This window comes from Triturus cristatus, chromosome 4_1 (assembly GCF_964204655.1).
Source record: "Triturus cristatus chromosome 4_1, aTriCri1.1, whole genome shotgun sequence".
NCBI classification, from domain to species: domain Eukaryota; kingdom Metazoa; phylum Chordata; class Amphibia; order Caudata; family Salamandridae; genus Triturus; species Triturus cristatus.
This window is the reverse complement of record NC_140585.1, coordinates 1,270,907,770-1,270,923,379: the sequence shown is the minus strand read 5'-3', so window position 1 is coordinate 1,270,923,379 and position 15,610 is coordinate 1,270,907,770.

The window sequence follows — 15,610 nt, the reverse complement described above, 5'->3', positions numbered from 1 at the left end:
TTCACCAGCCCAATTTGTGCCAGAAATTGTAGTGCCATCAGTAGATCTTTTACACACTCTCCATTTCATATTGGTGAACCCGAAGAGGTAAAAAATCCAAGTTGAGACCACAATTGCCCAAAATCTTTGGAGCCATATTGTCTGTCTGTACAGATTGTAACTCTCATTTCTTTTGTTTTGCAACACGCTCTACTAAGAGCCACCAATTCAGCCACTTGTGCAGAACTCACTCTCTTCAACCACGATGCTTCAATTACATTTGCCACAGTGCATATTGCATATGCAGCTCGTAAACATCCTTCTGAATCTCTCAGACATGATCCATCCACAAACAAAACAACATCTGACTCAACCAATGGAGTATCTTTGAGATCAGGACTTGCTTTGGAACACAGTTCAGTCATATCCAAACAATCATGTTCTGCTTCATCCAGTACTATTTCATAACCTGGAGTTGGTAGTAATGTCACAGGATTTAAGGTAGTACATCTTGCTATAGTCCCACTTTCTGCTCTCAGAATCACTTGCTCATATTTTGTTAACTGACTGCTCGTAAGGTACTGAGTCCGAGTTCATGTTAACAAAATCTCAACTGAATGTGGCACATACACTTTCAAAGTATGTCCCATCACAATCGACTCACTCTGCTCAACACTCACGCAGGAAGCAGCAACTGCTTTCAAACAACCTGGAAGAGCTGCAGCAACTGGATCCAAAGTGGCAGAAAAATATGCCACTGGCCTTCGTGCTGTTCCGTGTGCATGTGTGAGAACTGACAATGCACAACCATCACGTTCATTACAGAACAATTCAAAATCTTTATCAAAGTCTGGCATTCCCAGTGCTGGTGCTCGACATAAACTGTCTTGCAATACGAAAAACGCTTTCATGCTTTCCACATCAATGTGTATTGGATCTGTGACATCTTTGTGTGTCAATTTTTGTAATGGCTGGCAATCAGTGAAAAATTCATAATCCACTGCCTGCAATATCCGACCATTACCAAAAACATCCAAACTTCTTTCTGATTTTTTAGCGGATTCATTCGCATGATAGCATTAATTCGATCCTGGGAAACTCTTCGAACTCCCTTCTCAATGACATGGCCTAAACACAGTACTTCTGTTTTACAAAACTGCAATTTGGCTTGTGACACTTTATGCCCTCCTACAGCCAAATGTTTTATTAAAGCAATTGTATCTGTCACACAGTCTTCTTTGGTCTTTGATGCCACCAATCAGTCATTTATATACTGCACTAGAACCGAATCTTTAGACATCACCAATGACTCCAAACATTTCTTCAGTATTTGATTAAAGATATGGGGGCTCTCTGTATACCCTTGAGGAACTCTGCACCATACCAAGACACGGTTCCTGAACCGGAACGCAAATAAATATTGGCTATCTGGATGTAAGGGTATTGAGAACAATGCTTGACACAAATCAATCACTGAAAACCACTCTGCATCACATGGGATCTGATATAAGTTCCCTGCTGGGTTTGGGACAATCGGACAACAAGGTATAGCAATTTAATTAACCTTTCTCAGATTTTGTACGATCCTATATTCCCCATTTGGTTTGCGAATTCCCTTTATAGGCATATTGCATGGACTTCCAAGGATCTCTTTCAAAATTCCTTGTTCAATCAACATATCGATCACAGATGTCACTCCTGCAATTGTTTCAGGACTCATTTTGTACTGTTTTATTCTTGGAAACTCCGCATCAGGCTTCACCGTAATCTTAATCAGAGCAACTCCTTTCATCAATCCGATATCTTTCCTGGTAAAATCCCACACATCTGACAACACCGTATCTCTCAACTCAACAGGCAAATCATTTGCTGTAAGTAAGGAAGCAATTCATTTACTTCTGTTCCCTGCCCGGACATCTTAAATATTACTTCTTCTTCTTTTGTTTGAATTGCTATTCCATCTGCAGTACAATAAATGCAACAGTTCATCTTACACAACAATTCCCTACCTAAAAGGTTAACTGGACTTGTGTCACAAACAACAAATTTGTGCAACTCCTAAAAATTACCAATAGGTCTCGTTATTGGCGTTTTGATCAATTTATTGGATACTCCTACAACTTGGATACTTTCTCTCTAGAGGGGTAGGTTTGAGATTTGTCCAGTTCTCGCAGTGGAACAGGTAGCACCAATATCTACGAGGAATGTGATAGCATTACCATCAACCTTGCCATCCCCATAGGGACCGGACTGATATACCTGCAGAGATGCGCCAAGAACGCATTCTTCCTCCCCCCTAAGGCACCGTCATTGTTATGTATCTGAGTCATCTTCATCCGCATGCATTAAATATTGTGAGACCACCTGAACATTTGTATTTACTTGACCATTTGTTTGATAACCCACATTCGTATTGTACCTTTGCACTTGACCATTCACATCTTGATTTGCAATAGGGGCCTGGGTGTTTGTAAATTCTTACCTCTCTTTTGCACTTGCACTGCTGTATTTTGATTTTGCTCCTGACCCATTTGGGTTTAATTCATATGATTCTGGTAACCCTGAATCTGCACCTGCACTTGTTCATAGTTTTCTGACTGACCTGTACTATTTATCATACTTTTGCAATTGTGTCTCCAGTGTCCAAATTTTCCGCAACTGTAACAAGGATATTTTTTCTTCAAATCCACTCTATCACCACCAAAATTACCTCTGCCTTTCCATTGACTCATCGGGATCATTTGAGTCACATTATTACCATTTGTAACTACACCTTTGATTCCAGTAGTAGTTTGTCCATTCTCAACAAAATCTCCACTTATGTAACCCCCTTTCCTTGCCATTTTCATTTGTGCCACCATCAATTTCTCTTTCAGCTTTTTATGTCTCATTTCTATGTCGTCTCTTCAATATTTTGCATATCAAAGTATTTCGTCAATCATTTTGCTCTGCCAACAAATTAGATGTTGCTGAATCATGGCACTAATTTCACGTCTCAACCCATATACAAACCTGTATACAAAATGTCCCCTATCTTTCTCTGTGATATTCTCTAGCGCACTAAATTGCTTGAACACTTGAAGAAGCCTCTCATAATATGCATGTACTGATTCTTTCAATTCCTGTGTCATTCTATCAATCTTCATTCAGTCTGTTTCCTTTGGAGAAATTTTCCCTTTCAAATATGTAATAACCTGAATATATATTTTCATAACCTCTTCCAAGGGTGCACCCGTTTCTGGATCTCTTGGATATTCTTTATTTGGCCAATCTATACCAATTTTACACTCAATCCACAAATCTGCTGGAACAACTATATCAAAAAGACCATCCAAGTCTACCCACAAGACTTTTGAGATTTTTGCAAATCTTTCTACTTCTCTATACCACTCGACAGGCCTTTCTCTCAGCCATGGGAAATCATTAGTAAATGACAATACATCTTGTCGTGACCAAGGTATGTGAACCATACTGCCTCCTGGTACCTCTCTCATTGGATATGCTGAAACAGCATCAACTGTCACTGATTCTTTTTCAGCTTCTTTCCCAGGATACAAAGGCAATACAACATTCGCTTTTGCACTTTCATCTTCCTTCTTCTTAGCCCATCTTCCCTTCCATCTGTCTAATTCTCCCCAACATCTCAAAGCATTAATTAACTCTTTAATCTGCAATCGTTTTCCTGAAACATTCAGATTTTCTAAATCCTTGTCTGTAAAATCCAATCTATATGTCTTTTGTAATGTTGTCGACTTCTCAATATCAACTCCATACATTTGAGCAAATTCTGCAAAGGCCTCATGTGAACCTCTTGCTTTTCTCGTAATATTCTTACATAAAAATAACTCCTCATCTTGATATTTGCTCAGTCTTTCAGGACTAATAGTACCTTCAATCATTGCTTCTAAATCTCCTTTCAATTTGTTCACATTTATATATACATCTTTATTCTGGCCACTACAATCAGGGGCAATCTCTCTAATCCACACATCTAATTCTTCTGCTGATGGACCCACCGATCTCTGTACATCTTCACCCGTTTCATTTCTTGACCTGCTAGGTGTCTGTTGACTTGTTCTCCTATCAACCTGCATTAATTTCTTGGGATCTAATTGTGTATTTTGTCTAGGAGTTTCAATTTCCCTTGATTCTTCATTTGCATTTGTAACATTATTCCCACAAACTCCCATCAATTCATTGTAGTCCGTGTGAGAATGCTCATTACTTCTCACTGGAACCTTGAAAGCATGCACTTGTGTAAGTCTCTGACCCTCATTGTATATTGGAACTAGTGGACCAATTGTTACCGGAACTGACAACAAATCTGGGTTAACTGTTGAATTAATTCTCACTAACTCATCGCTATGTACATTTTGAATCTGTCTTTCATTATCTGATAGCCTATTCACTGGTTCTTCAATTTGAATTAAAGGAGCATTCGGTAAAACACACAGAACACTCACATTCGCACTAATCTGTTCTTCTTGATAAGGGGAAGCTCTATTCATCAATGACTCATTGAAGAAATCCTCATCAATATCATCTGCCCTGGTATTTAGTCCTTGTGGTTCAGTATTTTTCTTTTTCTCTTTGCACTTTCCTCCCTCAGTCTCATCAGCCTCTCTAACAGGGAATAATCCATTTATTTCTATAACAGTATCCCTTTTCCACATTTTCTGGTGAGCATCCCACTTTGCTTCTGAGTATCTGCTCACTGTATTCTTGTGCCTATTTTGCCGCCTATACTTTTCTCTTTTATATTCTTCGTAATCCCACTCTTCAAGAGCGTCATACCGCATAGGGCTCAAATCATTCATTTGTCTCCTCAAATTCTCTAATTTCTTGGTGTCAAAAGTACCATACTCTGGAAATGTTAAATTACCATCTTGTTCTGTATATTTCATCCAATTTTCCAACCAGGTAGAAGCATGATATCCCCTTTCTATCGCCATAAATGCTGCAGGCGATCCATCTGGTACTATCGGAGTTCCTTCTCTAATCACTATGGGTTGATGTTTACTTAAAAACGTTTTCAACATCTTTATTAGTTTCATATTTCTATCTCAAATCTAAAGCTTGTTATAGTAAACAGATTTACAAATCTCACTTCCGTGTTATGCTTTTCTACTTCTAACCAAGGTTATTTTCCCTGTCCAATGTCAGCGCGACTCACACTAACTAACCAATATTAACACAGCACTTTTGTGACGTATCCTCGCTACTGTTCAATACCAGCGCGTCAACTTTGGGGATGTATTCTCCACTGTCCAATACCAGTGCAGCACTTTCCTCGTCAGTTCTACTTCTTCTACTGACCCTCGCTTTACAAAATCAGCGTCAACAGTTGTAAGTCTTTTACTAACAAATAAACATAAAACACAGCTTGTCTGCTCCACTAAAAGAAAAAATTGAAAGTATTTACCACATTTTCTAAGAGAGTTCTCTACACTCCAGCAATAAAATCCTCGACCAGCGTGATTCTTATTTGCTCTCCAGCAAGCGGAAAATTCTTGGGACTTCTCCTGTTGTGCCTCTGAAGTGACCCAAATAAACCTCGACTACTTCATTCAACAAAAGTTCCCTTTACAATACTTTCAGTTCGGCGACCGCCTAGTACCATATTACCAGCAGACAATGCACATAAAGCTTAGTGTATGCCACACTAATAGAGCCCGTAGGCTTATCCCGGGATCTTAGGCCAACAGAGGACCCATCAATTCCATTGAGATTCTACAAACCTCAACGTGGCATAGAGGCACAGACAACAAACGTCTCAACATCTAAGTCAGTCTGTTAACTTCGTCTTTCCAAAATCACAGTAGTTTTAATCTAACTAACCATCCGATGCAACTACCAAAACTGATGCAGCGGAAACGTGTGGGTAATAATATTCATCACTTACTAACCACACCAAACTCTATAACAACTACAATAACATATTCATAATGTCGGGCCCATAAGACATTATTCCACAAGTGACTGCAACAAAGGTCCTCCGACAGATTTTTGGTAGAGTTAAAAGGGACTGTGTAATTTGGAACCACAGTTATGCTATTTCCCCATGAGGACAAACACCCCCTTTTCTTTGATTATTTCTTTGTTATTAGAATAATGAATGGTCATTCACAAAGTCTGAATAGAATGTCATCTTGGTACACAAATATTGCAGATTATCGCAATATGGCAAAACAGATTCAAATCACAAGTAATCAGATTCATTAAGAATAGGGTAGAGAAAAATGAGAGAGAAACAGCAGAAGTGAAAATACTTCACCTACGAACGGAAAATCTAATACTCAGTGAATAGAGGTAAAACTATTCCCATGGCCGTTAGGAATAGTAAAGCAGTACCATCAGCTGATGATGTGCAAAGTTCTCAGGAAAGTTCAATGGTTCAGCAGGTTTTCCAGCCAGAGTAACAGGAATCAGCACGGCATGCAGCTCACACCACGGACGCAGGACGAGTCCCCAGAAGTCTTGAGAACAAACCAAAGAATACGTTCCCACAAAGGTCTTTATACACTGCAGCTTCCTTTTCTCGGTTACCATTGTATCACTCTTCTCTCTCCTCAGAAATTTTCATTGGCTAAACATGATGGTGTGGTGGACTTTTGACTATGACCTAACCATACTCCTCTAAACACCCTTTGTCTACAACATTATACATCTTCCGAAGAAGGAAGTGGAAGTAACCTAGCTACAAATGTATTTTTATTAACAAAACAGTAACTTCTTAAGATCTGACAACTCTCGCTCAGTCAGGAAAGAAGGTAATAATTTGAGACAAATTTAGGCTAATATTTATACTCTAGTAAACAACTGGTAACCCGTGAAGGCCTAAGATAAGTACAGCATTTGTCTATTCCAAAAATAACAAGGACAGGAGTACTTGAAGACATCCCCTAATAGGCTAAGGCCTACATTTATTTTAGCAAAGAAATAATTCTTTATAAAATCCTACACTATACATTCACAAAGAATTATGGTTTTCTTTGTCGTTTTAATTTTCTGCAGCAAAGGAGACAGAATAACAAATATTAGAAAATGCATATAAACTATATTTATTCCATTTAGTCCTCATTGTTTTTCATTTCATTTCACTAAGCAGGACACTCATCGTGCTTTTGCACATTTCTCATGTTGTACACTATTTAGGTTAACGTTAGTAATTTTATCACCCTAACATTATTATTTGAGTCTCTCTGACAGGCAGATTTCATTGAGCAGACTTTACTACGGAAAACCATGCTCCATCACAGTCAACATGGGAGATTATAGCTCCATGCCTTTTTCTTTACCATGGGTGGTTCCACAGAGGTTGTCATTAAGCCCCACTCTTTTTAATGTTTATGTGACTCCCCTGTTGGAAATAATAAGATCACATAGTTTCTCCACATTCTCCAATGCAGACGATACCCACATTGTGGTACCGTTTAAAAACACCATAGAACAAGTGGCTTCAACACATGGATGACCGCAACAGCTGACTGGATGAGCTCTCACGGCTTTGTAGTGACACAATAGAACACACCTGGACCCTGCACTCCCAAGAGGAGGCAAATGCACTACTGCACCTTTAAACAACACACACGTTAAACAGCACTCCCAAAAGACAAGGAGATAAAACAAAACCCAGCCCTCTCTTAAGGAGAGGCAAGAAGACAAAATCAGGTGCATTTAAAGTGACACACACATGTTTATTAATTCAATATTTTAGAAAGGAAGAAAAAATATATCAGTTAATGCAGACTCCCAAATATCAAATGACTAAAGTCTAAAAACCAGAATGAAATGCAGCATATATACATGTAGCAAAGAAACTTAGAAATGATGTACATAAAGTAAGGAACACCTCACTGATCGATCATTCAACATCCTTGCCAACTCAAGCTGGAGAAGTCCTTCGACAGCCCAGGAAGGAGTTCGATCGGGACCCAAGTTCTGTCACTTCCACAGCAGTACGTCTACTCTATGGTGAGCTTCTAACTGCCCCTCGAAGGTCTCCAGCTTTAATACCTTTACTCAACGTGAGGCGCAGATTCTAGAAACCTCGCCCCCTACTTTTGGAAAAACTGAGCTGGCTGTACTGGTCTGGGTGAAGGTCAAGACGGAGGCTGGCCAGGCTCCCGTATTTTGACTCCGAGACAGAGCTGTACATTCCACACATTCCCTGAAAGGTACCAAGCCCGCATCCCACACAACATGTTCCAGTTCACTCTGATCGGTGAGGAGCGAAAAACAAGTGAAGAGCAAAAACATGCCCTCCCTACTTTGCAGCTACGTGCGAGCACAGAAAATGGAGTCTGTTGCACAAGATGGAATCAGCACAGAAAATGGAGTCAATTATGCCAAATTTAGCCAATGGTCAATATATCACTCAATATCAGTACATTCCACCCTTTGACCATTGGCTTTTATAACATATTGGTCTGAGGTCAACTACTTTAGGTCGAAGCATAGATAAGAGATTAGGCACACACTGGATACAACAACATAATGATATCAAGATACATATTGCTAATGCTATCCCACCTAAAAGAGAGCGAAGTTTACCAAAATCCTGCAGCCACCCAAACAACCAATCCCACCACCCTTTTTGTACATCCTACTTGACATCTTTAGCTAACTTATGTAAAGCGTCAATGTGGGATTGAATTGACTTGCAATGATCTGAAAGATTAAAGCAACACATTTCCTCAAAGTCTGAACATCCATGATCATGGTTTAAGAGGAAATAATCAATTGCGGATCTGTTCTGTAATATAGCTTTTCTTGCCCCTTACACTTCTAATAATAATTCTGCTAAAGCAACTGATTTATGATTAATATTTTTCACCATTAAACATGCTATTTCACTAACAGCCCTAGAACTATAAATGGTTAGGTCTGGAATTCCTACTATTGAAGCAGCTAAACTAATATATTCAGACTGAGATGATAAATGAATTTAATTTCATTTCATATTTAATATCTTTATTTCGGTACATTAGAACCATAAAAGATACATAAAAACATTTACAGATGGAAAAACACATAGACTGATATTATTACTAGTGCGAAGTAGAAGTTCAATCAAGTAATTTTTAAAAGGAGACACGGTGGGGGTATATGTTACATTTAAAACCTTAACTTAAATATTTACAAAGGCATAATGAATAAAAATACATATGGTATTCAAGATTAAATCCACAGTCAGTCAAAAGATAAAACATTTAGATAATTAATATATATATACTTTTGAATCTTAAGCAGTACAATTAGCAATATCATTTCATTTGAAGCTGCTCTACTGTTTTAATCATTTACATCACAATGCATGATTTCTTTAAAGTTTCAATCCCACTTTGGTTCGTACAAAATATGTTGCTAGGAAAAACTTACTGATATGAAAGCTAATAACCTGGCTAGTGTCGGTTCTTAAGATCCTTTCCGCCTCTTTGTGTGATCTCACACCTAAATTTAGACAAAGCTTTTTGATCCATCTTTTTCTGGCTACAGCATAAGCAGGACAAAAAAACAGGATGTGCGACTCATCTTCTCTGGCTTTGCCTGGGCATAGAGTACATAAATCATCTTTCTTCTCAATATGAGCGTTTGACCACCTTGCTACATTAGTATTTATACTCAGTTCTCCATATCTATATTTCATATATAATGTTTTAGCAAGTGTTGGGTATACTTCATCCAAAAATTGCTCGAAGTAAGCACTATCTTTGGACGTAAGAAACTTACTTGTTAAAGTTCCACTCTCTCTTTCATTTAACATACTGTATTAAATGTATGCCCAAAATGATGATTTCAAAACCTTTTTCGAGTTTTGAGTTAATGTGGATGATTCATCCCAGAAGTGTGACAAGCCAATCCTTTTTAGCCAGATACAAACATGTTTAAGCCATATAATACTGTTGTTATTATCCAATTCCATTATTTCTACTAAACCTTCCTTGTAGTCTAGCAACTCAGGTGTCGACCAGAATCTTACCCAAAGCATCAGGGCCTCAAGTTCGCGTGATGGTCAGTACGTTTTATGTTCAGATCAAGTATAATTGGTATAAGTGGCGTACGTACAGGCAGTCTTAACAATGCTCTATAAAATTTGTTTTCAGCAACCTCAAACACCTTTTTACACGAGGTTCCCCATAATTCGGCTCCATATAATGCTGCCGATTGGGCTTTAAACTTAAAAACCTCTAATGCTGGTGAAACAGCTTTGCTAAGACTCTTCCCATGTCTTTTCATAATTGGGAGCATGTTTTGAGTTAGAGTCATTTTGCTTTTTTCTATTTGGGTTTTCCACGATAATTTGAAATCCAGGGAAACACCCAAGTAGTTAACATTCTGTACGTATTCCAACTTTTGACCATCTAGAATCAAATTTACCCTAAAGGTTTTGTGGGGATTTATGGCCATGTATTTGGTCTTACTAGTATTAATCTCAAGGCCTTTTATGCTACAGTAAGTTTGGAACGAATTTAGTAGACGTTGTAGTCCCTTGGTCGTTTGCGATATTAATATGGTATCATCAGCGAAAAGGAGGGCCGGTATCCTTTCTCCCCTCAACTTTGGTGCATCATTATTACAGCCGTCTAAAAAGGATGGAATATAGTTGACGAACAGTGAAAATAACGTGGGTGCCAATACACAACCTTGACAAACCCCCCCTATTTATGGGGATTGGGCTTGTTAGTTCGCCTCCCGGGCCCCACCTAACCTTAGCATAGTTGTTTGCATGCAGTCTCATAATCAGTTGTAAAAGATTAGCTGGCAGTCCTTGGCTGCTTAGTGACTCCCACAACAGATAACGGGGAATGAGATCAAACGCAGCCCTAAGGTCTACAAAGGCTACATATAAATGCCCCTTTCTTATGTTTACATACTTCCAGCATAGGCAACAAACCCTAAAGACCTGATCTATAGTACCTATTTTTGATCTGAACCCTGCCTGAAACTTTGAGAGGACTGTATTTTCCTCAATCCATATGTCCATACGATTTAAAATATGTCTTGCATAAATCTTTTGTAAGATATCGATTAAACTAATTGGGAGATAGTTTGCAGGATCGCTCCTTTTGCTCTTTTTAAAAATTGTAACGATTTCCGACCCCCTCCATGTCTCCGGAAGATCTGCACCCACGGCTAAAGCATTACATAGATAGTTGATGTAGGGGCCCCAGACGCTAGTTTCGTGCTTGTACAAATCTCCCGGGATTTTATCTAGTCCGGGTGCTTTCCCGTTTTTGACTAGGTTAATAGCCAGTGTTGTTTCCTCTAGATCAAAATCTAAATTGGCTTCACTTGGACTTTGCAATAACCCATCTCTTGGTAGTGCCCTACCCTTCTCTGGCACGCCGTATAGCTTGGTAAAGTGCTCAGTCCAAGTAATCTCATCGCGATAAACATCCTTAGTTTCTTTTTCTTTTTTATTTCCTTTAGCCACTAGTCTCCAGAAGGTCATTTGGTCTTTATTCTTGGCAGCAATGAGCAAATCTGACCAATTCTCATCGTCCCATGATGTTTTGGCCTTCTCTTGTACTTTCCTGTATTTAAGTCTGGCATCTTTTACATTAACCGAATTATTATTTTTTATAGCTTGGAGCAGTTCAGCCTTAGCATTGCGCAATCCATATTATACCAGGATTTCCCTCCCAGCATAGGCTTTACATCTCCACCAGTCTTTTTTGGCAATTTGGTTACCAATGGGACGAGAGCTTTAAAAAACCTGTTGTGTAAGTCTAAAAATGTATTTCCCTCCAACGGTGTGGTCATATGTCTACAGAAAATATTGGCAAATGTGTGGTAAATGCTTGCCAATACTTCACCATGCTCCAACATATATGCCCATTTTAGTGAGCGACGGTTGTTGCTGACTAAAACATCATCAGAGCTTATATGGGTTGTCTCATTGCTCTTAATTACACTAGAAAGTAGTCCATTATGAAGTAACAGCTGGAGCGGACGGTGGTCGCTCTCTATTCTAGGCATGATCTCTAAGTCTACTGCATAAGACCAAATATCAAAATATACCATTATGTAGTCTATTTTGCTCTGGGAATTGCTTCTGCAAAATGTAGGGGCCTTTGGTGTGTCTGATGGCAAACGACTGTTACATGCTCTCAGACCGTGCCCAACCACTACTCTCATGATCTGGAGCGCTAACACAGTACATGGGACCGGGTTAGTGTTATGCAATGTAGGGATGTTGTTAGCGCTGTCTTCGTCATCAAAAATATTTCCAAGCCCTGTAATAGGTTCGTAGTTGCAGTTTAAGTCGCCACCTATTACTACACTTGTTCTTGCGTCTAGTGAGTTTAAAATAGAGTCCATATGTTCTATTATTAATGACTCCTTGGAAACTGGGCCTGGTCTATTGTAAATATTATATAGGTGCAGCACCCTTCTATCCTTCGTTATTATTTTTATTCCAAGTATGTCAAGAGAACTAGTACATAATTGGTTAATTCTAACATCAAGGGTTACTTTCACCCATATTACAAGGCCCCCCGAGGGCCTTCCTCTTACTGATTGGACTGCGTCTACACAAAATGTTCTATACCCTACTCTGTGTGGGGTCTTTATCACCCAAGTCTTCTGCAGGAGACAAATATCACTTGTTCCAATGTAATCATTCCACTCAGGATCGATAACGTTCCTTCCGAGACCCGCTATATTCCATGAGATTGTTTTTAGTTCCACAAGATTATCAGCACTTGTGGATATCGTGAGTTAATCTATCGGCTTGTTACTTGTGTTTTTTGCCACCTTTACCAATGGGAGCTCCTCCACTGTTGGTAATTGGGTCATTGGTGAATTCCCACCCCTATCCCGCTCTTTTTCTTCTTCATTTGTATCCAGGGACATAGTAATTGGGGCCTTGATTTTCCCGTCTTGCCCTCTCTCTGTAGATATTGCTAGTATTTCCTCAGCTGGAACATTTAGCACTTGCAGTCAATCAACAGCCTCTAGGGATGATAACTCTTGGAAGCTATTGAGGGTGTGGGGGAATAAAGTATTACTGTGATTGTAACTTATTTCTGTACTACCCGGTCTATAAAAGTAACTCAAGGGGAGGGCGTGGATGCTAGTATTCTGTGTTAGTGTCTCCTTGTATGCTCTCAGCAAGTTACGAACTATGTGAGGACGCCTGAAGTTTATAACAATGCAATCACCCTACCCTGCGTACCATTAAGATTTCATTCATTTTGTGGCGATTGAATTTTTTATATTTGGAAAGCCAATCTATGGCTTTGTTTCTAAGATTATGCCAGGTTTCATTTTGCTCTCTTCTCAGGGCTGGGTTGCCAGCTTGTATCAGGACGTAGGGACACGCGGCGGGGGGTAACTTTAGAACATCAGGGTTTGGGATTAAATCAGTCCCCTTTGTGCTGAACACTCGTACCCTAGAGCTAGCCTTTTCAGAGTGGTCTATTCTATTGTCAGGTCGGGTGTCAGTCTTTCTATATGCCTCTATATCCCCTATTGGCTCTGCTATTCTTCCTGCAATCCCAATACTATTTGCTGCTTCAGTTCTCAGTTGTTTTAGAATTGGTTTATCACTACCGGCTTTGTTACTTTCAATTTGCACGGTCCTGAGCTAGAAGTTTTGCCCCTTCTTCAATTGTTCTATTCCCATCCCCAATCATGGTGCCTAATTGAGCTATGATCATATTTAACTGATCAACTTTACAATCCATAGCCCTCATTTTAATGTCCATGCAGTCGTTTATCTGGGTCCGTACAGAATCTAAAGCAGTTTTGAAAATATCCGCCACAGTTTGCTCTACTGCCCCAACTATCTCATTAGCATTACCTAAACAGGGGGGATTGTCTATATCAGTTTGTATTCCTATGGTCCTGCATAAGATCTACTCATATTCTGGCTCATTGTTATCCCCTTTGTTTGTTCTCCCTGTACCCCCACATTTCCCTTTCTTTTCACAGATTCTTTTTCCCCTATGTACATTCTTGACTCTTTCTTTTGTTGTTCCCACTGATTTTACAGCTTGGAGTCTTGTTGATATTCCGTGGGTCACCAATTCATCCACTTTAGAACTCCCCTCAGCGCTTGACGTTAAATCTAAAACAGGATTGTTCTGAACAAGAGGGGGGATTGCAATATGGGTGGTCACATTTGGATATACGTTAGGTGGAGTATGTAAACCAGGTTGCCTATACGTTGGAAGTTTTGAGGGGTCAAGTGACAACCTTCTTTCTGCAAGTTCTATTTCATGACTTAAGAGTGATTCTGCTCTTATTATAAAGTCGTCAAGTGTGCCAGCAGCACCCTTACATTTACTCATGATTGAATAATCCCTTTTGTTATACCAAATGAATCTTCTCACCTCCCCCCACAACAGTATTGTTTGGTTTTATCGGTTACAATCCCAAATGCAATGTGGCTAAAATACTTAATCTTCGTCCTTCGATATCATATCAGGCACAGTTAGACAAAAAGAAAAAGAAACTGAACCAAGCCAACAGCGTATTATTACAGTCACAACCCAGTTTATCTTTTTCCAACTTCCCAATAATACTAGACTGCTATCTATATCAGCCGCCTGTTAGATTCTCCCACCCTAATGTGGGCATCCAAGGACTATTCAGTACAATTGAGTTACTGAAACCTCAAGTCCACAATACTTCTGACTTTCTTGTCCAGGTCGCGGCAGGTTTTTTTGGCGAAGGGCAGCAAGGTCACAGGGAATCAATCAAAAAAATATTATAACAAAATAACTTGAGGTTTCTGGTAGCATATCTCCTACACACTTGAGGACTAGTATTTCAATGCACCAGCCAAGAGCGGTGGCCCAGCCCGGCCTCCTTCGGCCTCTGACGGCATAAGACGGCCCCTCCCTTGGCCCGGGCTTCGCTCGCGCGCGTCCCGCGACGCGGGAACTCTGTTCACCTTAAAAACCCCTCCTGGCGCTTGAGAGGCGCGTTGGTGGCGTGTGCGCAGCGTGTGCTGCTGGGAGCTGTGGTCCCACTGTGGCGTGAGACAGAATGGCGGCAGGCAGAGTGTCCGGTCAACTGGCTGTGGCTGTGGTAGGGCTCCCACTCCACCGGAGCCATGCTCTCCTTAAAAACGCCTCCTGATGCTTGAGAGACGCGTTGGCGGCGTGCGCGCCGCATGTGCTGCTTTGAGCTGTGGTCCCACTGTGGCGTGAGGCGGAATGGCGGCAGGCAGAGTGTCCGGTCAACTGGCTGTGGCTGTGGCAGGGCTCCCACTCCACTGACGCCCTGCTCTCCTTAAAAACACCTCCTGGCGCTTGAGAGATGCGTTGGCGGCGTGCGCTGCCGCATGTGCTGCTGGGAGCTGTGGTCCCACTGTGGCGTGAGGTGGAATGGCGACAGGCAGAGTGTCCGGTCAACTGGCTGTGGCTGTGGCAGGGCTCCCTAAATTAATTTCAGAATCACAATGTTCTCTGAGTTGAATAGCTTCTCTGGTATTCCGAACATGTGATGATGGATCTAATGGGAACATCATGAGGCCTAATCTAGTAAAGGCACACGGTCCACCTGTGATATTTGCTGGAATATACGTATATGTAACATTACCACATGAGAATAACCACCTTACAGGCAAGTTGACATGCCTGAAATGACTGGCAGCAGATACTACATGTTTGCACATCAT